Genomic DNA, 24,899 nt, shown 5'->3' with positions numbered 1-24,899 from the left:
TGGCAGAGTGGTATTTATTTAACTCTCAGGGAATGGAGTTTGTTAGCCTTCCTCTGCTGTCTGGTAGAAGAAAGGGTGTTTGAGAGTAAAGAAGAGAAAAGTGTGGCTTTTCAAATAAAGAGATGAAGTGGATGGCCTTTCAGATGAAGACTTGATGGTCTCGTCTGAACTTGCCTTCATGTCAGGACTAAGTACAGAGTGGGAGAACTTGCATAAATGCCTGAGGGTGCCACTACGTACTCAGGAAGAAGAGGCTTTTAAAACAAATAATCGGAGCTTTAACAAGATTAAATGAATGAATATCTGTAGTTAAGCACAACAGCTTTGCAAACATAGCAAACCAAAGAATGAGCAAGGTATACTGTGCATGAGGTGGCATGTGCCTTCCAGGCTTTGCTGCAGCAGAGATGTAGTGGGTAGGCTTGCCTTACCATCTGGTAACAGCAGCATTGTTTAGGTGGAAGATGGAGGAGCAAGGGAATGCTGCTAGAGGCCCATGAAGATCACCTCTCCCTCTTCCAGTCTGACATAAGACACCAGTCCTCCTTCCTCCAAATAGCAGCTTCTGTGCTGTCAGTTCTCATGATTTTATTGGGAGATGTGATATTTGGTGTTTTTCTTAAAGCCCCAGCTCCCAGAGTAATGATGTGAGAATCTCAGCTTTTTGTTTAAAAAACAAAACAAAAAACCCCAAAACTTCACACATGCAGTAATTTTCTAGCCATCATGCTTGTGGAAAAAAAAACTTGAAAACATGAACCCGAAGGGGCTCTCAAGCCAGGAAGCACATAAAGAACCTGAAATTTCATGATTTAAAAGCTAATTTAATTATCTCTTGATTCCATGATTTTGAAATGTTTGAGAATGACAATGCTACGTAACTCTCTCTATCAGATATGTGGAGGAAAGTCTCTCTTGCTCTTCATGAGGATAATCAGGGAGGAAATCTCCCCGCTTTTTCAGGCATGAAGTCACAATTCTTCCTTTCCCATCGAAAATGCCCTTCAGATAGCTTTTAATCAAAGGGAGGGTGCTCATATCAAAGCCATTTGGATTAATGTATTAGCTAACTTGCAATAATGTCCTAGGATGCATTTCATTTTCATAAGTAATGTACCCTTAATACCCTAGGACACATGTCATCCAGACCCACTGAGTAGCACATGTGCTTATTTTCCAAGTACTCCCCTATCTACATTTCTTTTCAAAAGCTATTTTTACAAGGCCTGGAAAACTTCCTAGTTATCCAGCCTTTTTTTCTTGTGAAGGACAGATCTTTAAACAGGAAATGAATACCTTAAAAAAGAAAGGTGTATGCAACATGAAACGCCAAATTTGCATGACACGGTCCTGAGTTTGCCCATGCTGACATGACTCAAGTAATGAAACTATGTTAGAAGAGAGAAAATCACTGGATTAAGTTGAGTTTCATAATAGGAAACAAACAAAACCTCCTTTCACCCTAAAATGACGGACATAGGCTAGCCATGGGTGTTTTATTGTGCTGTAGACATATCCTTAAGGTCTAGCATACAGGTTACAGGATAACATGGATATATTTCATAAACCCTGGGATCCATTTTCTAGAGTCAAATCCTCTCCCTAGCACATATCCTCAGTAAGTGGTCTATGTGCTTCGGAAGGAAGAAAGGGTTGTGAAGCAATCTTTCCCTTAAGGCACTATATCAGCTGCAGGACTGCAATTGCCACCACAACTGCTGTTCCCCCTCTTCCAAGTGGTTGCTTATTATTTACATGCTAAGTGTTTCCAGACACACAGTAAGACAATGTCTCCCCACTAAAAACAGTACCTTACAGATGTATAGTAATTGTGGATCTATTGGCTGTGATGCACCTGGCTGTTCCATGACTTCAGGACAGAGTGAGACACTCCATGATGCAGGGGTTATGGACTCCCTGCACAAGCTTCTCAACTATTGCCCCCTTCCTTGCATAGAGGAACTATGCTGCTCACACTGGGTTCAGGGCCTTCTAGGACCTTTAGTTACACTGTAGGATTTGGTACTTAAAAAATCTTGGGGAGCAGATCATCAGATGCCTGGGAGAAGTTCTCACAATAGCTGAGTGTGGAGGCATAGGTGGTCTTTCACCTGTACTGTCTGGATACTGGGTATATAGTTGGACCTGTGGTGCAAATTAGAGCATTCTCAAGACTGCTTTAAAGTACATTGACAGTATTGTTCTACCATCCCAAGATCTCTGTAGTGCAGCATGGTTTCGCCATGCCCTTTTCTGCTCTTGTTATGTCAAGGAACAGGTGGCATGGAGGTAGATTCCTGGTGCTATAAGGGAAGTATGATTTCCTTATGCAAAGAGAAATCCCTATCTGTCTGTTTTCAATCCAACTTTTCATCCATTTTGAACCATTGGAACAGAGCTGAGGATTTGGCCCATGGTGTCAGCACAGGTAACTTTGAAAAATGAAATGTAAGGCTTACATGGATCTAAAAATACATTTCCTGATTTTTACTCCTTATATGTCCATGGAGTCCTATTGCAAAATTGGCACATAAAAGTGTAAACTCCCCAGGTCAAGGATATATTCATCTACATAGTGCTATAAAGATTGTGTTGTATAAATAATTAATAATCGGAACCATAGGTGGTCTAAACCGGTAGTTTGGCCTTATACATCTTACATATCTGTGACGACTTGTGATTTTTTTCTTATTTCCATTGCTTTTGACATTTTACTGGGACTAATCCATGAGTTTCCCCATAATTTACCATATCAGAATGTCAACCCCGGTACTTGTATCATAAAACCACTAGGTTTGCTACTACACAGTGTGCACAGTGGGACACAAATGATTGTGAGTTTGCCTTGCCCTTCGTTCCTTAGAAGGGAGGGATCTACACCTGAAATGGTATTTTTCAAAGCTGATGCAGAATTTCTGCTTTCAGCTCAGTTCCCTAGTAGATTGCAGGCCCCTTTATAAAACTGCCATACTTATTACAGCACAATGCAACTGACGCAGTTAATGTCTTTAACTCCCATAGAGAATGGCATGGCCATGTGGCAATGATCTACTTTCAGCTTAGAGTCACTGACAAGGCCAAGTGACAAAACTCACATTATGGCTGTCTGCCTCATACCTGAGGCTGCAGATACAAACCAGAGGAGGTTATTTCCCAGTGTTGTCTAACAGCTACGAGCAGAAAAACACACACACACACACACACATTGTAGATCCCACTTAGATCTAAATTAAAACTTTGTTCCATATTACTCCTATTACAAAACCAAAAATGACTCACCTACACACTGAGTTTAAAATGAAGCCAATTACTTATATTTTAAATATTGCATGTATGTGAAATTAAGTGTTTTACTGCTCGTTGGTATTGCAGCACTAAAAAACCCCTGTTCATTTAACAATAACTCTGTGCAATGATTGCCGTTGTCTTTCATACAGCTATCATGTCTATCATTAGTTCCAGAGGGGTAGCCGTGTTAGTCTGTATACAGCAAAAACAAGGAGAGTTCTGTGGCACTTTAAAGACTAACAAATTTAATATTTGCAAATATTAAATTTGTTAGTCTTTAAAGTGCCACAGAACTCTCGTTGTTTTTATGTCTATCATTGTCTATCATGTCTCATCTTTCATACTGAAATTAGTTCTTTCTCCCACATCCACTTTCTCCTTAGCTGTTTGTTTTATTTTTGTCATGGTGTTCCAGTGGAAATCAGTCTAACCTTACTTTGCAGAAAGGAAATTTAAAGTTAGATTTGCCAACTACTTTATACTGTGTTCCCTCTGGAGCTATTTTAAAAAAATCCACAGTGAAGAACTACATTTAACATATGGACGGATTGGAAAATGTTTAATCTTTCTCATCGGTTACATGGGAGACTGAAAGCTTTTAATGCATTATAAGGTCTGGACAATTTGTGACCAGGTTTTTGTAGAAATGACTCCTTTTACTCAAATCAGGGATAAAAATCAAGGCATGATTAACAGGTCAGCCTGGAAGACGTGTGGTTCTAGTTATGAATGTAGTACACAGTAGGGGACCTACTGTAATTCAGTATTTTGGCAGAGAGAGCTCTCCTTTTGCTTCTTTCCTATATATACATTCACACACATGGTTGCTTGATCTCTCTGATATGTGCAAAAATGGCATGGTTTTTTATGTTAATATTCATCTTTATTGAAATTTCTCAAATGTATAAGCTATAATAAAACTGAATCAACACTAAAATAATAAGTGCCTTGTGATAGATTGTTGTACGTATAATTAATTATATACATTTGCATGAGTCTTTCCCTTCAATGTTCAGTCATGCAGTGCATTGTTCTTTGTAGAAGAATCCAGTGTGTTTGTATTTCCATGGAAAGTAGCTTATTTGTCAGGATATGTGGTGACGATCACCCATGTATAAAGATACGGTCCAAAATTTTTAAATCAACATAACATATACACCAGAAGAAGTGAGGGGAGGATGTTGGAAGGGATAGAAAAATGATATTCTTGCAAATAGGCATGGACATCAAACATATCCCAAAATTAGGTGCAAGTTTCTTGTCTTTAAATAATCAAATAAATGTAGATGTATCAAACGGATAGTACTTGACTTAGATTGATCAATGGACTCACTAAAGGGTTTCAGATTGGGGAGATGCATATCTGATGATGTGTGAACTTTTAAAGGTCTAGAGGCTCACTACAAAGGGGATGTGTTAGCTGATCATATTTAATCCTTTTAGTCTGGAAAGCAGGCAAGAAGTCTCACGTGATTAGGTTTTCTTGTGAGAGTTCCACCTTCCTGGTTTTGGCTGGGCCAGTAAGTAACAGTCTTTCTTGCATATGTTCTGGGACTTGTATTACTGAGCAGGCTCAGGTTACGAAGTGCTGAGGCATGTGAAAAATTAAGATTAAAGAATGTGAAACCAGAGTAGATCCTCATCAATCTGTACTGAAGGGGTAGGAGAAAGACTCTGGGCTAGTAAATCTGTGGATGAGCAAGTGATGGGAACAGAGAGAAGTACCAGCATGACTGGCACTAATCCCACCATTGACATGATTCTGTCTCCTGAGGTGGACCTCTAGTAGCAGATCTGTTTTAGCACCAGGGTCTCAAAGTTTTCTGAGGCCAGGCAGAGTTAACAGAGTACAGCTCTATGCTTCTAGCAGTATTGGAATGGCTAGGCCAAAGGAAATATGCTACTCTCCATGCCTCTCTGTCCAAAGGGGGAAGGATATAGACTGGTTCTTGGTGCAAGCGAGAGCAAAGAGCCAGAGAAAGAGATAAAGAAAGGAAGATGAAGGAGGGAGGAAAAGAGAGAAGAAATGGGGTGGAGAGGGAAAAAAATCAAAGAACAAAGAAATTTAAAAGATAAAATATTATAGAAAAATTAAACGGAGAGAAAAAAAAATTTAAAAAGATGGAGGAAAAGAGATTCCAAGATACATGGCACAAGCAAAGTAAGCTGAGGCATGGCAGGAAGGGATAAGGGAAGGAGGGAAGAACAAATATAAGGGAAACTCCTTAGTCAGTAATATTTCTTTTTCTTCAAAAAGTAAATGCAAAAATATCCTGACAAATACATGTCTTCTCTTACATACTGTATAGATTTATATACGTGAGTTTGTTACATATGAACACAAATTGCCAAAAGCTCAGCCAATGCATTAAGGTTGCACAATCAGGAAAAATTGAAATTAAGATTCTAATAGGAACATTAATTTAGCCACATTTTACCATATATGAAATGGTCTACACTTTATTGCATATGTGTCCACATTAACTTATTTGCCTAACACAAGGAAAAAAACCAAATGCAACAGAATAAATTCATGAACACTTTTGAGAAAGACCTGCCATTCTGGTGGATTTGGGTCTTAGTCTTAATCTGCACCTGGTTTTTCAAGGTGCATCAGAAGTCAGTTGCTATGTTTGCCTTGTACATATACTTGATTACAGGATTAGTGTTTGAGTGACTAAGGTGAATAATATTTAAAGCAATTAACAGAATAGAAAAACTTTGAAAAATCATATCCCTTTAAATACCCAAGAAGCTCAGAAAAAAAATCACTTGAGGATTCAATGGGATTGAAAGTGCTCAGTAGTCCACAGGATTTGGTTCTTTGAGAGTAACGAGTGTTTTAGGTAATAAGCCCTCCCATAATGTCTTAGCTTTACTGCCACGTTTTTAACGTAAAGCATGTTCCAGAATGATACTGCCAAACTGGAAGTTTATATGCTATAGTTTTTGGATCTATAAAACAAGGGTTTATGATTCTGTGCTAAGGCTGCCTTAGTCAAACTCGTTACTCTTGGGAAACACACACACCATTTATTAAAAAAAAAAAAAAAGGTAAGAGATTTCCATCTTGATACCTCTCTCTCTCTCACACACACAAACATACACACACACAAGTTCAAGGACTAGGGGAATGTTCAACACCATTTGACAGCTAAGAAATATATATTCCCCAATAAAGTTCTGCTCTCCAGAAGAGAACAATAGTTGACAGCAGTACCAAAGCACTATCTTTCTCGGATCATGTCTCTTTAAGGCCTGTGTAAATAAATGGCCTGAAATTATAGGGCGGAGAGAGGTCACAATAACAATATTTTCAAGTTTAATGGTCTCCCTCTTTCTTTTCAACTGGCTGGAATTCACATTATTTTAACCACTTTTTAATAAATTCCAAGTTTTGGACACTGTGCATTTCTATACAATTTGCAGCTGGAAATAAACAGACACACAATGGCTGAAGGTAATTCTGCAATTTTAACTTTTTATGAGGATAATGAAGTGTGAGTTTCTGGAAGAAATATCTTGTGAACTATTTCTTTTCCAGAAACTTTTTCTCCTTTTGAGGATTATATGCTCTGCCTCCAACGGGTCTGATTTTTCATTTAATTGCATGATTATTTTTCTTAAAACAAGCAAACAAATAAACCAACTTTCAATATGGTCTTTTCCTGTTTCTTCCTCATTGATTAGAAGGTAGGAGCAGATCATAACACAAACTTCTTTGGCAGATATTCCGTGGGTGTAGACTGGCTTGTGAATATGTCATTGTCTGCTTTTTTGTCCATGATTATCACTGCACAGGTTATTTTGTAGTAGGCTGACTATGCATTTTTGTGTACAGTGCATCCTAGTCTACACTGCCTCCGGCAGTCAACTGGAGATATGCAAACTACAGAAAGTATTTACGCCCTCCTTACTTATGCCCTCCGGTCATCGCAGCCTTACTCTTTTTGGGGAGGTGGATTAATTGCATCGACCAGAGGGCACTTGTGGGATCAATTGAGCAAGGTCTTCACAACCCACTCAATGGACCCCCAAGTCACTGGCAGTATAGACATACCATAATGTAAACATGTGTATACTGATATAGGTACACTTGCACCCATGTTTTTATGTGTGGACCAGAGTCTCTGCTGGTTGAAAAATTCCCCTTAGGGTCTTTGGGGAAAATTATTAGTGGGTCATCTTTCTTGAGCTTGCAAAACTGCAAATTGCCCTGCTTCGTGTGTACAAAACAGGTTTGCCCATGCATTTTGGCAGGCACAACTGAGGAGACCTAGTGCAAGTGTGACCCTTCTGAATTCTCAGAGGCCCCCTCTAACAGATGAAAATACCATAGCCAAATGCATTATGGCTTCTTTTCTTCTCTTGTCTCTGATTTTCTGCTTTAATTACTTTGGTTGTTTTCTTGCGTTTTTTACAAGGATATTACATGCAGCTTTCATGTTTGGAAGCATAACAGTAAACTCCGCATAATAACACTCTAATTCTAGAGTGCCTTACATCCCAGGATCTTGAGACATTGTACAACATTGACACAACATTCCTATGAGTTGGTAATTCTTATACCCATTTTACAGATGGAGAAAGTGACTTGTCTATGGTCACAGTATAATTCAAAGGTAGAAGTGTGGACAGAACCCACATGATTAGAGCTGTCCAAAGTATTGAACCAAATCCATTCTAGCTGAGCTTTGGGTTCAAAGAGTTCATGAACCTTGGCCTGAGCTTGCAAAAGCTGAGTGAAGATGGACTGAGGTTATTTGTATGCTTGGAAAGCTGGTGAAACCACTTCCTCTGAGCCAGCTTCTCTCACTTCCGCACAGCTGCCCTTCTCCCCACCTGCAGAATTCTAAATTAAGAAGAAAGATTCCTAGTGGAGTTAGGGTTTGTGGAATGAATAGGTGCGACTGGCTATTGGAGAGGCATACAGAGATTTTCCTTGGTGGTTTTTCACTGAACTCTAGCACCGAGAGAACTTGTACAGTATTATTCACCTCCCCCCCACCCCAGTGAATCAAAACCATAGGAATACTGTCTCAAAATAAACATGGCAAGATTGGTATAGCCCTGATTAGTGACTCCCAGACCCTTTCTTTATCCACTGGACAACACTTTCTCAAATTATACATGCAGAAATGTCTGATTCAAAATTAGCCCAGAAGCTGGACCATAGCCTTTCTCTATACTTTGCTATCTAGTTACTGGCACTACAATTGCATCTGATGGAGAGACACTTGTAATACTGCCAAACATTCAGAAATCTAAAGCAGGTCTCCCACAAAATCATGATATTAAAAAATGAATATATTTTAAGTACTTTTTAATTTGCCCTCTGTGTTTTTTGAGCCACACTTCCATCACATTTTTCAAGCTTTTTTCCACAACCACAATGGCTAGAAACTTACTTGTTTTTAAATGTAAGCTGATATTTTCATGCAATTGCTTGACTCCAGGAGCTGGCTTTTAAGAAAAACACCAAATATTGTGAGAGTCCTGATAAAATCACAATAGTGGCAATGTTGCACTTGAGTCTATTCTTGATCCAGGGCCTCCTGTGTGTTTGCATTTAATACTGACATTGCACCTCTAGGCTGACCTTTGGAAGGTATTTTTGGAAAGAGACTCCTTGGGAGTAGTTGTACAACAAAAGCAGAATTTCTGGTGTAGTTGTCAGCATGTAATGGAGCAATTTTACATCACATCTGCACATGCACATACCATGCTATCCTTGGGAATCTAGAATCTTTGGGCAGATAAATTTATAATTGGTTCTGTCCTGAAAATTACCAGCTAAAATATGCTAGATTTTGCAAGCAATGAAGATTTTTGAGAAATAGTATGATAGAAATGCCTGTCTCAGCATATCCAATGTTCAATAGGAAAATAAAGACATTATGTCAGTAAGAACAAATTTTGAAACTGAAATAGAGAACATATACTTTAAAAGCAATGTTTAAGTTAATTTTACTAGGTTCTTTTTTAATTTAATTTTTTTAAACTAGTGGACTTCCCATAAGGGGCTGGGGTTTTGGTCTTCCTGTTTATATGGTTAGAAGGATGGCTGCTATCTAATCTTCAACCCCCTCTGCTTGATGTACTCTGGATCCAGTAAGTGTGCTTTCCTGAGGACCTCTCCACCATTCACCATGGAGCTTCTTTACTTGTGTGGATTCATTTAGCTTGCAAACTGAAGAGTGGTAGCAATGGTGCAGGAATTTGCTCTGCTTTTAGCCATAACACTTTACTTGCACTGAGAAGGAAAGAAAATTGGTAGTTATTTATTCCAGAACCAGTGTTTAATGCTAAATTTGAAAACTTCTCATTTAATCAGACAATGGCAATTAGCACAGACCAGAGACATAAGAATAGCGAGGGGTGTACCTCAGGAGTGTCAGAAGCTGCATTTTGTTCAGAAAAGCACCTAAATTTAAGGTGCTTATCTGAAGTTTATTAAAACCTCTTGAGTCTGAAAAATTGTTTTCGCAGTATTGCTATCCCAGGCTTCACTTACTAGTTTTTTATATGTAGTGTAACTGCAGCTATGCCAGTGCCAGGATATTAGACAGACGAGGTGGGTGAGATCATATCTTTTATTGGACCAACTTCTGTGCGTGAGAGATACAAGCTTTAGAAGAAGAAGCGCACTCTGTGGCTTGAAAGTCTCTCTCTCTCATATCACCTTGTTTATCTTACCAGTTGTCTGGCACTTTTTTTCCTTCCATTAAATTCAGACTTTCTCACAGTATTTGTGTTATCTCTGGTTCTGATTCTAGATGAAACTGAAAGTGGAAAAAATGTATCAGGTCACTTCAGAAGTTTGATTCTCAACGTTTTCCTCACCCAACATCTAAAAAGAACCATGGTTACCCGCTCTGTCCCAATCTTGCAATCTTCTAAGGCTGGTCTTATATGCTGTGACAAGGAACTGGAGCTGGTTTGGGGAATGATGGGTGGGGGTGCGATAGGTGCCTTTGTAACTACTGCTGAGTGTGGGTTACAGGGCCCCTCTGTGCTGATCATAGAGGATATGAGTTGTTACAGCCCATAGCTACAGAGCCTTGACTCTTCAGCTCAGGGTGTAGCAGCTTATCCTTTTAACTCTGGAGTTCAATCCCTGGGGTGTTGGATCTCACCTGTCCCATACTCCATCTCTGGGGAAGGATGCTCCTCAAGGAGGCCATGGAGGCTGGCTGAGCACTGAGCCTAGGATGCTGGCTCAAGACACTCACAACTCCTTGCTAGAGGCACCTCCCCATGCAGGAGAGGATGTTGCAGATATGACAGAAGCAGCACCCTGTAGTGAGGCAAGGTGGAGCAGCAGTGAAAGCAAAGGAGCAAACTTTTCCTTTCCACCCCTCCAGCTCTTGCTGGGTCCCAGTGCATAGGAATTGTGCTAATTGTTATTTTTATTTTTCTAGGTAGAATGCAACCCAACAGCCACTACCTCATGAGCCCCCATTGGGTCATACCCACTGATTGAAAACAAATGGTCAGGGGGAGTGCAAAAATTCAGATAGGGATGAACACCTTCATTTCTTCAGAACTAGTTCTCCCCTTCCTCAGTAAGGATGCAAGGTCTTATTGTCTGAAGTGTCGATGGAAATGTAGCCTATTTCCTCACAGACACTTGGGATGTTTATAACTTTGCAGTTTGTTGGATACTGTAGGCCAGCTACACTGCTGTGCTCAGGCTCCATTGAGCACAGCAGGGGATGAGGAAACTATCTAGAAGCGAGTTATAGTTCCTTGATCTGGGGGTTGGTTTTATGCCAGCTTTGGCTAAGTTGAGAACAACATGGCGCTACTCTAAACTCTGCCAGCTGGTAATGGCTCCCAAGGAGCTGTCTGCCTGCTGGAGATATCTGGAGCACAATGCACTCCAGCCAATGTTCGCTCCCTGCTCTTAACGTGCTTTCAACATTGAAGGCTGCAGTGGGGTGGCAGGATAGCCAGCTGCTACAGCACAAAGAGGAGACAGAAGGGTCCCAGATCTGGCCTCATGTCTTTACCACCAGTTCTGGTTTCTTGTGCCATGTTGCTGAGTGCTGCTTAAACAGCTGCTGCGTTCCCTCACAGAGATGGCTATGTTTTTGTGATGGGTGAAGTAAGACCTATATATAATTTATTTTTAGTGCTTTGGCATGTAAGACTACTAAAAGAAAAAGCCTTCAGACTGTGCTGGACTAGAAGAGCAAAATGTGCTTGAAGTCATTTAAAGAGTCAATATTAAAGAGTCAACTGCTCCAGGAAATAGTGCTGTCAATCTGTTACTTCCTGATTATTGCTAATAATGTTCATCTCTCTTGTAGCCACACAGGCTTCTCTGTGTTTCTTGCTCCTGCCTATATCACAAGTCAACAGAAACAATTAGGTTTGGCATCGGGCTGGATCCACTTATTTAGCAATGGAATTCAGGAGTCTGAAATACAAGAATTTTGATTCACTTTTGAATAATAGCATCTTCCGGCAGTAGAAGACAACAAATCTACTCCTTGACCCTACCTAAAAACATGTCAAAACTAAGTGCAACAAGGTTCCTTGTACCGTTGCAAATATAACAGTCAGGCATTTACACAAAATCTTAGGAGTCAAAGTTGTAGGGCTGTTTTTGAAATGTGCCATGTCAATGGGTTTAATCAATTAGCAAGTCAATAGGTTCAGTAATAGAGTTTTGCCAACTCTTACGATATTAATCCTAAGTCTCACAATATTTGGTGTCCTTTTTAAAGAATGTGAACCTGGAATCATGTGAATACATCAGGATCTAAGCTTTCATTTTTGAAAAGTCCATTCCTATCCTCCTGGTTGCAGAGAATGACTTGAAAATATGAACACTAAAGGCACAAAAAATGAGAAGGTAAATAAAAACACCAAATTGCAGTATTTTTAAAGTTTCGTGCTTTTTAATCCAGTATCATGTTTTTTTAATGCAGGGGTTTGGCAATACTGATAAAATCATTATGAAGATTAACATAGGATGTGTGGTTAGCACAGGACAAGGATAGACATTACAAGTCAGCTCTTCAGCTATCAACAGAGCTATGCTGATTTACATCAGCAGCAGATCTACCCTGACAGTTCTGAATCTAGACACAATCTGATCCAAAGTGTTGTGTATGCAAAGGCTCTTTATTCCTTTTCCCTGTTCATAGTAATTGAGCTATGTGTAAAATGATTTCCCCCCTCCGCCCCCAGCGATAGAACAGTTTGATGTCTCTCCTATCATTATACAGTGTCCTCTCCTTTAACTGTGGTTTTTATAGAACTGAGGAACACTAGGTCTCAGTGGAGAACAGTTTTCTAATTACCTCTTGGTTGAACTCCACAACAGAAAATCTCCATCTAAAAGCCAACGGTTGTTTAAATCAACTTAATGAGAGAAACCAAAGTGTACATACTCGTACCAATAACTGAATCTTTGGTCAGCAATATCGAACTGCAGTAATAAAGCACCTTCTTTCCAGCTGTAATGATAGTTTTAGCAAGGAGTCAGGGAATTTGCTACAAGATGGATTTAATTACACATTCCTTCAGGTTAACCACAGACAGCATGTTTACCTAACTGTACAATCTATGAGCTTTGTAACCTGGAAGCAAGTGGAGCATTTACAGTACTTTAGGAAGATGACATCGAGGCCAGGGGAATTCACTGTGATTTAGTTTGCAAGCAAGATGTGAGTTACCATTTCTGTAATGACTATAGCAATGTTTTCCTGCAGTCATGAATGATTATATACCCTGGGTAGGTTGCACTGCAGCTGGCATTACTCTCCAATTGGCTATGGACTAGTAGAAATGAGAGAAGCTGATAGACAGGCATTTATTTGCTTTTGGGAAATTTCCTAAGCTATGCCCCTTTCAGCTAATGGTTCCACCAACACATCTTACCAGACTGGATGGGATTCTAACCTTCAGTGAATCCTTTGTAAGACACATCTGTCAACGGGCAATTACCAGTAGCACTGCCTCCTGTTCATATCCCTGTACTCATAATTCTTTTTTTTTTTCAGGATGTGCCTTGGGTTTATGGTTTCAATGACATATGCCCACCCTTTACCACAGCACGATTGCTGGAATCCTGAAGTAGTGCATGTTAAAACAGATGTGCAAGTTTTTGAATAATCATGTCTGCCAGAATGTATCTGTCCTTCCCACTATCACACACAAAGATATTTTATTTTATTAACCCACTATACAAAGCTGGCTGAATTGGTTTATTATTCATGTTAGGCAATCTTCCTCCTCTTCTAAAACCTTCCCCAGAGGAGACTTCTTTGGGCCAATCTTTCCTCACTGACCTCCTGCCTTGCCTCTATCCTGACTGTGACTAAACTTTGAGATAATAAGGGAACTAACAAGATGTGTATGTATTAATATTATAAGTATATCTAATGATCCTTCATTGCTATAATTCATGTCCTCCCATACTCTGCCTCCGACTCTTTGTCATCCTATTCTATAGTATGTATAATTTTGGTGCAGCATCTATCCCCCATACTCGCTTTGAGTAGTATCTTGCTATGTGATTTGAATGGGGCAACTTGTAAAGTAAGGTGTATTCTGTGAATACAGGTGGCAGAATCTGGCCCTTCAGTTGTAAATTCCTCAGGCTTGTATTTATCTCTGATGACCCAGATCATACCTTTGCAGCTGCATAAGTGTGACTATTAAAAGAAAATGTAACACTGGTGTCAGTTTTCAGCAAGATGGCTTCCAGAAGCAGTAGGTTCAGAAATGCTAATTCTAGTTACATGCTTTATTATCCACAATATTTCAGAGTTGAGACATGAGATGAAGTTCCTCCCATCTTGTGACTTTTCTGAGCATTGTGCTAAGTTAAAAGGGTTACATATTTCTTTTTTCTTGGAAATATTTTTGTCAGTTCCTGATACTGTTACATAAAGTAGAAACAAGAACATTCCTTTGAGAACAATACAGTGCTTGAAAATAAGATTATGTTCTTCAGAGCAGTGCAGATGGTATATTTTGATAGACAGAATGTTATGTTGCCTCTTGAGCAATTTTGTTATTTAGTGGTGGGAAGTGGAGCATGATGCCACTCTACCAGGCCTGCCCCATTCTTCGCTCTTTGTGAGGCTCATGTGCAGTCTTATGTGTGCAGGGTGACCAGATGTCATGATTTTATAGGGACAGTTCCAATAATCAGGGCTTTGTTTTATATAGGCGTCTATTACCCCCCACCCTCTGTCCTGACGTTTCACACTTGCTATCTGGTCACGCTACATGTGTGTGGCTACTTAAATCAAGGTTTTCAGGTTTTAAGTGGCCTGATTTTTGGTGATGCCGAATCACTTTTACTTAGGGCGGGGCTACACTGCCCCACAAGTCAGACTACTGTGGTGAGGGGAGAAGAGCAGTTGCACCAAAGTGCTGCTCTGTAGGTCTCCTGTGTGTGGACACTGCAGGCGGTAACTAGAAGGTTCCTGGTTTGCATTAATGTAGTCCTATTTGAAGAGGATTAGTGTTACTGTTCACCCTCCATCCCCTTAGTTTAAACTGTGGGGCAGAGGACACACAGCCTTATTTGTCTAACTTTAGACATCCAAACTTGAAAATTGTGGCCTAAGCTTTTATTGCTTAAAAATAGATATGGGCATATTTGTTGTGCCTAATTTAGGGACTGAGTCAAAGTCCATGGAAGTTAATGGAAAGGCTCCCATTGACTTCAGTTGGAGAGAGGTAGGATGGTCCAGTGGTTAGGGCACTGATCTGGGACGTGGTTCAGTCCCCTGGTCTGCTGAAGACTCCAATGTGACCTTGGGCAAGTCACTAAGGGTATTTCTACACTGCAAACAAACAAACGAACCCTGCGGCAGTGAGTCTCTGAACCCGGGTCCACTGACTTTGGCTTATGCAATGGGGATAAAAACAGCAGTGTAGACATTCCTACTCAGGCTGGAGCTGGACTCCTGAGACCCTCCCCCACTTGCTGGGTTTCAGAGCCCAAATGGGAACATCTACACTGCTAATTTTAGCCCCACAGCGTCAGTTGCCCTGGGCTGCTATGGGTTGGTTTATTTATTTGTTTTGCAGTGTAAACACATCCTTAGTTTTCTCTGTATCTCAATTTCCTATCTGTGAAATGAGGATATGGACTGTCCTATGTCACAGGAGACATAAATAAAAGATTGTGATTCACTTACATGGCCTCCATTACTGCCGTATATAAGTACTTAAGATAGAAAGAATTGGGTTTTGGATCAGGCCCTTAGAGGCCACTCCTGTAGTGTGATGGCACGTTGGCATGAACACTTCCTGCATGGCAAACTGTGGCATAATCTACAGTGCTGCAGCATACCCTGCACTAATTGTCCACGGGGACATTGCTGGCGTGCATTAAAAGTTCCCTGGTGCTGAGAGCAGTAGAGTCAACGTGGGCAGTTAGTGCATGTCACTGTGAAGCACTGTAGATTTACCTTGTGGCAAGCTGGGGGTGTGACTGTTTATGTAGATATGTCCTGTGTTAGAAAGCTTGTCTTGAATGCTTTGGGTTTATATTTAATTTAGGAGTGACTGTCTTTGTGGTGGCTGGGAAGGAACAGAGAGTGGGCAGAGTGAAAAACAAATACAGAGAGACTGTGGAAAAAGGCATGTGGAGGTGAGAAAACTTCCAATGAAAATATAACCACAGTGTAGGCCTTACTTTACTCTAATTTACACTGGTGTAAATCAGGAGTAACTCCACTAAAGTCCATGCCTGAAATTTTCCTGGTCATTTTTTTTAGGAATGTTTGAACTAAAATAAATTAACTGTACTTTGGTATAGGACAGTGGAAAAACACACTTCGCCTAGTATACATTTTTTTTCATTGCTAGTTTCAAAGAGCTTTATGCAAAATGGCTGTGGGTCAGAGTTAAAATCTGGCACAGAAATAGTTTTCATACAGAAGTGCTTTTGAGTACTCCATTGAAAATTGGATTTGATTTGACTGAATTATGACCCATTGAAAGTTGCACTTTGCGCATATGCAGTACATTTATAACAATAGCACTGCACGCTTATGGTGTGCAGATAATGAAGGCCATACTGAATGTGTGACTAACGTAGCTGCATTTGGGGGGGGGAAATACTGAAAGTGTGCTTTTCTTTTTTAGCTGCAAAATGTATTCCGTTGTGTTCCACGGGCATAACTTTGGCATTTCCTGACTCTTTAGTGCTCATCCTTGCAGCATTAATGTTCTTGTAATACAGTTCTTTTTAAGGAGTCCTGTAATGTGTCTCCAGAAGCCAGTCAGTCCAGCAAGCTGTGCTGTGCATTTTGACTGCACTTAATAACTTAAAGCTGAAATATCATGGCTGGGATCCGAAAGATTGCAAATTGTGAATTTGACTGGAGAAAGGTAGAGGAAGCAGATTTTATCACTCAGACTATAGGGGGTGAAGTGAATAACCAGTTCATGAAAACAAATGACCTCAATTATGCTGTGTGTTGAGCATTATTTTTCATATAGGGTATACATTTTTTGTGTGCTTGAATCCCTAAAACGATATATGGGGGTGGGGGGGCATCAAATAGAAACTAAGGGGACTGCAAAACAAACAAATATCAATCAAACAAAGCATTCAAGCAAAGAAAACTCTTTATTCAACAATGTCTAATGCACCTCTCAAGAATAATGTCATCCATACTAAATACGAGTGTAGAAACATGGGGCCTGACTACCTCCCACACTTAATACTGTTGTAACTAGGTTGCCTTCAAGGGAATTACTCCTGAATTGTGATGTGGGTAAGTATGAGAAGAATCAGGTCCAGGGTTTCATTTCCCCACACGTTGTTTTCTATGTGTGTATATTGTAATGAACCAGCAAACTCCTCACTGGGCACTGTGTTAACCCCCACAGTGTAACATCCAGCAAGTACAGTGCTCCACAATCCCTTCAGTACCGGAAAGGGAAGTTCTGCCAGAAGTCAGAAGGAACCAGGTCTCTTGAGGGAGAAGGATGCTATATGGAAATCAGAGTATCAGGCCAGAGGATGCAGCCCGGGGTCTGGCTGCAGAGAGAAGATTGGGCAGTTTAAGAGCTTGGACAGAGTCTCAGAACCAGACTGGGAAGCACTGAAGCAGCCTCTTGCTTGCGAGGGGGCCCGCGGTAGCTATGACAGGTAGATACTTGAGAGAGCCTGTAAACAGGGGGGTTGGGTGGATGAGTCTGAACAAGACAGACAGAAGGACTGGACTCCAGTTGGGGGATCTGCAGAGCAATGCATGATTGCCTCCAGGAGAGGTGTGGCCTGTAGTGAATATCCTTGGCACTAGACCTGAGGAGCCCAATTGTCATGCCTCTGGACTAGACTGCCCTTAGTGGCTAAGTTGGTTCAGCTTTTGTTTGTGGCTTTACACAATCACGTGAAAGATAATTGTACTGTTTATTTCTGGCAGCCCTAGTAAAATTATCCTGTGTTCCTCAGGCTCTGCAAGTTCTTATGGGAATGCAGGAAAGGCTACAGCCTGAAGGGCTTAGAGTGCCTACAGAGCTGGCCTCTCAGCATGTGGTACATCCCATACACTCTTAAACATGTAGGAAAGTGGTGTACCTACACAGACACACACAAAAACCCATTATAGGTATAATGCATGTTCAGTCTGTAAGAATCTATTTCACTGCATGATGAATTAATTGTCAAACTTTAAATCTGCTATTTTCCATTACACCGCAGTCTAGAATAGTTTGATACTTGTGGAAGTCTCGTACCTTTTATAGTGCAGGCTTTCAAGGTGTTTGGCATTCCTGAGGGTTTATGCCCACAACCCCCATAAACTTCCAATTGCTATGAAGTTCAGCATCTCGCAGGAAAAAGATGATGCATCTTATTTATGTGCACCTCTTTGGGTGGTGATTGTGACTTGGACTGGAGAACTCCATGGGAAACTCTGACTGCTGCAGGAAGTGGTGCTGGTGATTTAGTTGGCGACACTCTTCTTTCTGAATTAATATTGAATTAGCACCCCTGTTTCCTGCAGGACATACTGTCTTTTGGATGGAAAGTAAAAACTATGATCAGGATCACTTACGATCACTCCCAATCCCGTGACATTTTTCACAAGAACAGGCATCATAGCCACAGCGTCCAGCCCTAATTGTATTGGGGGGGGTTGGGTGGATGAGTCTGAACAAGACAGACAAAAGGACTGAACTCCAGTTGGGGGATCTGCAGGGCAATGCATGATTGCCTCTGGGCTAACTACGTTATTCCTATACAACATTTATTATTGTTTCAAATAGGTAAAGTATTGTTTTCCTAAACTGTTGGCTGCATTTCAGTGGTAAGTGAAGTGATTCCTGCTTATGCAGTGTGCATAATTATAACAGTGCCTAAAGCAGTTTGTCTGCCTTCAAGATGAAAACCAATATAAAATAATGCACATAACAGCACTTAGCACTCTTCATTCATAGATCTCAAAGCACTCTACAAAGAAAACTAAATATCATTAGCTCTATGTTTTTCTGCAGATGAGGAAACAGGGACAGAGAGGTTCAGTGACTTAATCAAGGTCACACAGCAGTCAATAACAATGCTGGGAATGACCCCAGGTCTCCAGACTGTCCCTAACTCTTTCTTTGGGATTTATAAATGTAATTTATTACTAATGTATGTAATCCTTCTTCATTGACATACCATTTTTAAAACCTGTAGGACAGGGAATATGCAGAACATATTACTTTTTAAAGCTGTTACAATTGCATTGCCATTCACTATGCTGTAAAGCCAGTATTTCCATTATAAATGTTCTTATATTACCAGGGTTCCTAACTTAGCCACAAGGAATTCACTTAGGCTAAAAGTTGGTACATAAAATCTTCTTTAAAATCACATTTTCACTACTAGTTTAATATGAAGTATTATTATTTTAAAATATGTTATTTTTAAGTTTGAGTGTTAAAGGCCTAAACCTGTGTGTTGCTGAGTACCTTCTGACTGGTCTGAGACCTTTCAATTTTCATTGACTTCAAGACAGGCAGCACCTTGCATGGTTGGAGCCCCATCAATTTAATATCCTCACTTACATCCATTAATTCAAAAATGGATTTAAATGTAAAGCCAGAAAGCTGACCAATAATTATCTCATAGCATTGTCCAGTTTTCTGAAGGAACTGATTTTCCACCCTTTTTCTCTTCAAATTGACGGGAATGTATTTTAAACATCAGCTACTTCAAAGACACAATTATGATAGACTGGAATAGTTTCTAGGGTTAATGATCCTTGGAAGTTAAAATAACTTAATATAAAAAGCTATTCCAGTCTTAAGGCCAAACTGGCACTAAGAAAGAACCCAGAGGGGGATAACTATAGAGTGGCTGAACAGGTTGGACTGTACGTCTTCTCCAATGGGTTTAAATAATAAATGCTCCTGTCACACCTCTGGTCAAGTTTCTCCTTCCCCCCTTCCCTCCCACCTGGACCCTCACCAGGCTGCTGTGTTCAGATCCACTGACTTGTCCCTTGTTCTTTTAAGCTCCCCTTGGTTTCTGGGTAAGCTCCAGCATTCTCTCTGTCTTTGTCCTCTCTGGCACACTTCCTGGACACAGATTCTCTGTCTGTATCCCTTCTGGAACTGGAACTCTCAGGCTTAGCTGGCTTACATCAGTGATGAACAGCCCCCAAGACTCTTCAATAGCTTAAGCACACCTTTTCCCAGAGCTCCCTCCTCACGGGCACTGCTGTATAGTTTACCCCTTTAGGGATACATGATAGTTGAAGCAAACCAACACAGACTTCGCAAAAGGATTTCTAAAAACAATCACTCTTTACTTTAGACATCAAAAGGGACATAGAGATCCATGCAAGATAAGAAACACTGATATTCAATTCCCTGCCTCAGGTTCCTCATCACTCTTGAGCATTTTTTGGGATTTGATCAGAGTCCTATAGGGGAGTCTAGGATCCTTCCTCTCCCCCTTCTCCTTCTGCACAGCATTGCCTTCTAGTTCTGGTCTCTTCTCACTTCCTAAATTAGTTGGTGAGAGACTCTTCCTTATCTAGACTTCCAGTTTCCTTTGTCGGGTGACCCACTGGTCAACCTCAAAACCCGAATCAGGTGATCTGTGGCTTGATTACCACCAACTTGGAGTCCAAACTTAAAAAACTGTCTCAGGACAGAACCCAAGTCTTTGTCCGAGGTGCTTCTGTTTGAACGGGCGATTATCAAGGTTTAAGAACCCTCCATTGTTAGCCCTCTGCCAGGTGGAAGAATTTCTCCTGACATCATCTGGGTGTTCCAGGCATGGTGTGCTCAGTCAGGTACAGAGCAGTCTGATAATCAAACGCTGCCCAGAAAACAAAATGGAGTTTGGTAGTGTGGTATAGGTACAAACAGAGTTCATAATATCAAACCGAATTCAAAGGTTGCATGCAGACCAATTGATCAACTTGTCATAGCTCCAAAATGGGAATCAGACACTTTCAAAATAATCAGCGAGTTGTCTGTGAAGGTCTAGGCTGGTTAGGAGGCATAAGGGAGAAATGATATGAAAGGGCATGTACATAATGGCCTTGAAGATGTGAACTAAGGTAAATACAGTGTCAAAATATAAGGCCTGATTTTACTCCTGTGGCGCTGCCAATGAAGTCAGGAGATCTGGATTCCACTCCTGTCACTGATATTGATTCTTTTTGTGACCTTGGCCAACTCACTTTAAGTATTAGTGCATCAGATTCCCCACCTGTAGTGGGTATAATGATATGCACTTTTGTAGCTCTGCAGATGAAAAAGCACTCTGGAAGTGCTAGCTTCCTTTTTTATATGTTGAAGTCACTGGAAGTTTTGCCAATAACTTAAATGGGAGCAAAATCAGGTGCATATTTAGCAAATTATAATACAAAAGACAGCAAATACACCTGCAGGAGACAAATAAATTCCCTGGGGCTGTGAAGTCTCAATGTTATAATCAGAGAGCACATAATTATTTGGGATGGAGGGGGGGATATCCCTGGCTTCTCCCTGCATCTGAATCTCTGAAAGTAATGAGTTCTAAACATATATTTACATGAGTTTATATATGTGTTTATTGGAGAGAGTGAAATATATGCTGAGTAAATAATATGCCATTTTCTTTCTTTCTTTGCAAGGTAACTGTAAAAAAACCCTTCTGCTTAAATATCATGAAAGGCCTGGATTAGACTGCCAAAAGCCAGGAAATTCAGAATGAAGACTGGTACTTCATCCTTAACTCATCCCATTGTGCTTTTATTTTATTTGTTTATTTTTTATTTTTATTAAGATTTTTCCATCTTAATGGCATGGAGTTGAAGATGGAGCTTTAGCCTTAACTTTGAATTTCCTGGCTATTGTCAGTTCAAGTCATACCCTTGACATATTTAAATGCTGGATTTTCCCTCCCTCCCTGTATTTAATGTTATTTTTAACTGAACTATCATGTTAATCTTGGGAGACATCACTGGAACTGAAAACCATTCAAGTAATAATAGCTCGACAACTCACTCCCCGCGAACAGCTCTGCAGAGTCTGTCTGGAAAAGCTCCTATTCAAAGTGAAGTCACTGACTAGTCTCTTTTTCTTTGAGTTTGTGTGGAATTTTCTTTTAGGGACCGTTTTAGCTGAGGGAAAGACAAACAATTGAAAGATCAGAGTCAAAACGGAGCTGCTGCCGCACTAATTAAAACAAAGTTGGTTTGTATAAACTGGATCCTCCCCCCACGCAAAAAGGGCAAACAAACATGGGGCCCCTTTCCATGCAGCATCCTTTAATTGGCAAGGAGTTGTATTTTTAAATATAATTAAAAGTAATTCCCCTTTGTTTATTATACTCTGCCTGCCAAGCTCAAGTCCAGCAGAACCTGCCAAACGTTAACTTTAAATTTAGTATGCTGAGCCACTTTCCAAATGTAGCCATGCTCTCAGAGGGGAGTGCAGGCTGTGATTGTCCTGGATTTGAGATATTAGCCACTTGCTGCTACAGTCTTTCCAAAGAAGAATAGTTCTGAGGAATATATGATCAAACTGGAGTATTATGTCACTTACCTCCGGGACAGAACTAAGCTTTCATTCTGACTGTAAAATGCTTTAAAGGGGGAGGGAGGGGGACACTAAAGTTACTCATAGCTGCGAGGAGTAGATATCATAAAAGCTACTGCTAATTCAAGGAATTATATCAAACGAAAGAGAAAAGTACAAACATGCTTGTGATGTATATAACTCTCTATTTTAATAGCATATAGGATTACAAAGCACAGGTGAGATTTATTCAATTTATCCCTCATTACCTTTCTCCATGTGATTTACTGGTGTCCACGTTTACTTCTAATTAATGAACATTCCTGATGCTATTGGTTATTTTATTAGTCACAGTGCGTGTTTTTTGTTTCATCTGCTTTGCCTTTTCTTATCGTAGATTTATTATTTTAGCTCTGTTTCTGGTGATCAGGAGGAAGCATAACTCAGCACAAAAGCAAGCAAAGGGAGAGCCAAGGGGCAAGAGTTATATATGAAATTAGAAACCTTAACTCAGGTTTTCTTCAGGAGTTGGAACAAAGGCCCTGTCCGTGGTATGGTTAAAATCATGCTTACAACAACTGTGTTCCAAATTGAGTGGGACTAAAACCACAACTTTGAATCCAAACCCCTGTGAATGCTTTGTGCGTGTGTATGGTGGTGGGGTGTGTGTTTGAGGGAGGAGGAGTAGAGAGAGGGTGGTTGGATTTGAAACCCCATATCCAAACCTGCCACTCCAGGTGTGGTTTTGGGTCAGATCCAACCACTTTTGGGTTTCTGGTTTGGATGTGGCCACAACCTTGAAAGACCTGCCCATGAAGTTTGGTACTGTTAAACAGGAACTGAGTCCTAGCTCTGATTTGGCCTCTGTTCTGCACCCTAATCAGTCTGAGCGCTGTCTTTGTCCCATCTCTTGTCACTAGTACAGCTCAAGCATAGGTTCCCTGACCGCTGTGGCCAGGGTTTTTTCCCTGAGATGCATGATCAGAAGTACAATTTGATCTCAGCGGGGAGCTATATATTCCTGTCCAAGATGGCCAGGGAAACTGTAATATTCATCCCTATGTTTAAGCATTGTTGTTGCTAATAGAATTTTCACCATACAGTGAACAGGACTTTAGACTCATGCTTCTTTAAATGTCCAAGTTTATTTTCCAGTGGCTGCATTTGCATGACTAAAAGTCTGTTTTATGAAAAAAGTCCTTGAACATGTGTTTTGGGAATTGGAGGTGAGTGACCCACTTCATACCTTGGCATGTTTGCTAGCCACAATGAGGTTTTGTGGGTGTGAAATGCACGAAGGAGAGAACAATGAAGAGGTGTTGTGAGCAGACTTTTAAAAGCTCTCTCTATGGCTCCCACCCCAAAATTCCCAATTACTGGCTCTGGGAAAGATGGTGGAAGGGTGTGGGTCACAGCCTTAGGAGTGTGTAAAACAATGCTGCCTAAAATTCCCTTTTATCTTGCAGAGGGGTGAGCATACAGCAGAGATACATCAGACTAACAATCCAAACCTCTCGTTTGCCATAATGTTTCTTACCTTGTTTGCTAATTAGCAAGGGGCAGACTGTTCCTGACCCTTGTGCAAGTGCACACAGGCCAAGCACATTTGCAAACCCTGAAGGGTGTGAGTGAGTAGGGTAGAGCAGGGACTGCTCCCTCCTGGTATCACCAGAGGTGCAATCCACTCAGAAGGGGGTGGGGAGTCAACAGGGCCACTCCCGAAACCTGCCAGCTCTGCAACGCTGGGTATAGAGAAAACAAGCAGGATGCATTATTCTAAGCATAATATAGCATGCATACTACCACAGCATTCCCTCTGTCTCCAGGAAAGATTATTCTTCACAGTGGGGTAATGTGACTACATTACCCCCATTAAAGGCCAATGCCTTCAGGGCACATTCTGGCCCTAAAGCTTTATTTGTGCATAGACAAAGGCTTTCACTTTCCATCTCATGTTTGATCCTGCCCTGCCCAGTGTGTTGTCACAATCCTTTGCGGCCATAGACTAATTCAATAAATACATTATTGTATAATTGTATTGTAGGATGAATCAGGAGGAGAAGCTCAACCCTGAGGGAATAGATCACTTATTGAAACGTAAACTGGTCTTCAGATCTTCAGCAAAGGGAACACAGAAAAATATTGACTGACATGTTTTGTATAAAAATCTTTGTCCCAATTTACTCTAGTGTGAAAGTCCTTTCAGCAGAAAGCGCAGACAAAACAAAAAATATAGTCAGACCCAAATTATCAGCAGCCTTAAAACATATCATAGGAAATGAACTTGACCTGCTCTACTGGGAAAGGGAAGGCAGGAGGTAGAGTAGTATGTCCAGTAAAACTATCTCTTTGCTTCTCTCACCTTCTTACCTTTTCCACCAGTGTGATTAGTGGCACACAAAGTGTGAGGGGGGCTAGCAAAACATGGCTAGATATAGCTCTTTTAACTGGTCTTAGTAGAACACTGTATGACAGCTTGCAGTGATGTAAAAGTCGTAACTGAGCCAAATTTTGTCTTTGGATGCACACAAGCATCTCCAGTGGACATCTCTGGAAATTGCCCACATGCATCAGAGGGGCAAAGGTCAGCCATTTGCGATCTCATGTTTTTGTGACAGCTGAACAGA

The 24,899-nt window shown here is 40.6% G+C and overlaps 1 long non-coding RNA gene across 1 annotated transcript in view; it reads left to right on the top strand.

Moving 5' to 3' along the window:
* LOC137156362 (uncharacterized) overlaps positions 1 to 24,451 on the top strand; it is a 40,794-nt gene extending 16,343 nt beyond the window's left edge. The window contains exons 2-4 of the long non-coding RNA XR_010920745.1: positions 22,490 to 22,511; positions 23,416 to 23,498; positions 24,317 to 24,451. This is a non-coding gene — a long non-coding RNA (uncharacterized lncRNA). The remainder of the gene's footprint in view (positions 1 to 22,489; positions 22,512 to 23,415; positions 23,499 to 24,316) is intronic.
* Positions 24,452 to 24,899: the final 448 nt, after the last annotated feature.

The sequence above is a fragment of the Emydura macquarii genome, unplaced genomic scaffold (assembly GCF_026122565.2).
Source record: "Emydura macquarii macquarii isolate MOO-44397 ecotype Brisbane River unplaced genomic scaffold, CSIRO-AGI_Emac_v2 contig_1451, whole genome shotgun sequence".
In the NCBI taxonomy this organism is placed as follows: domain Eukaryota; kingdom Metazoa; phylum Chordata; order Testudines; family Chelidae; genus Emydura; species Emydura macquarii.
This window is presented reverse-complemented; position numbering and strand designations above follow the sequence as displayed.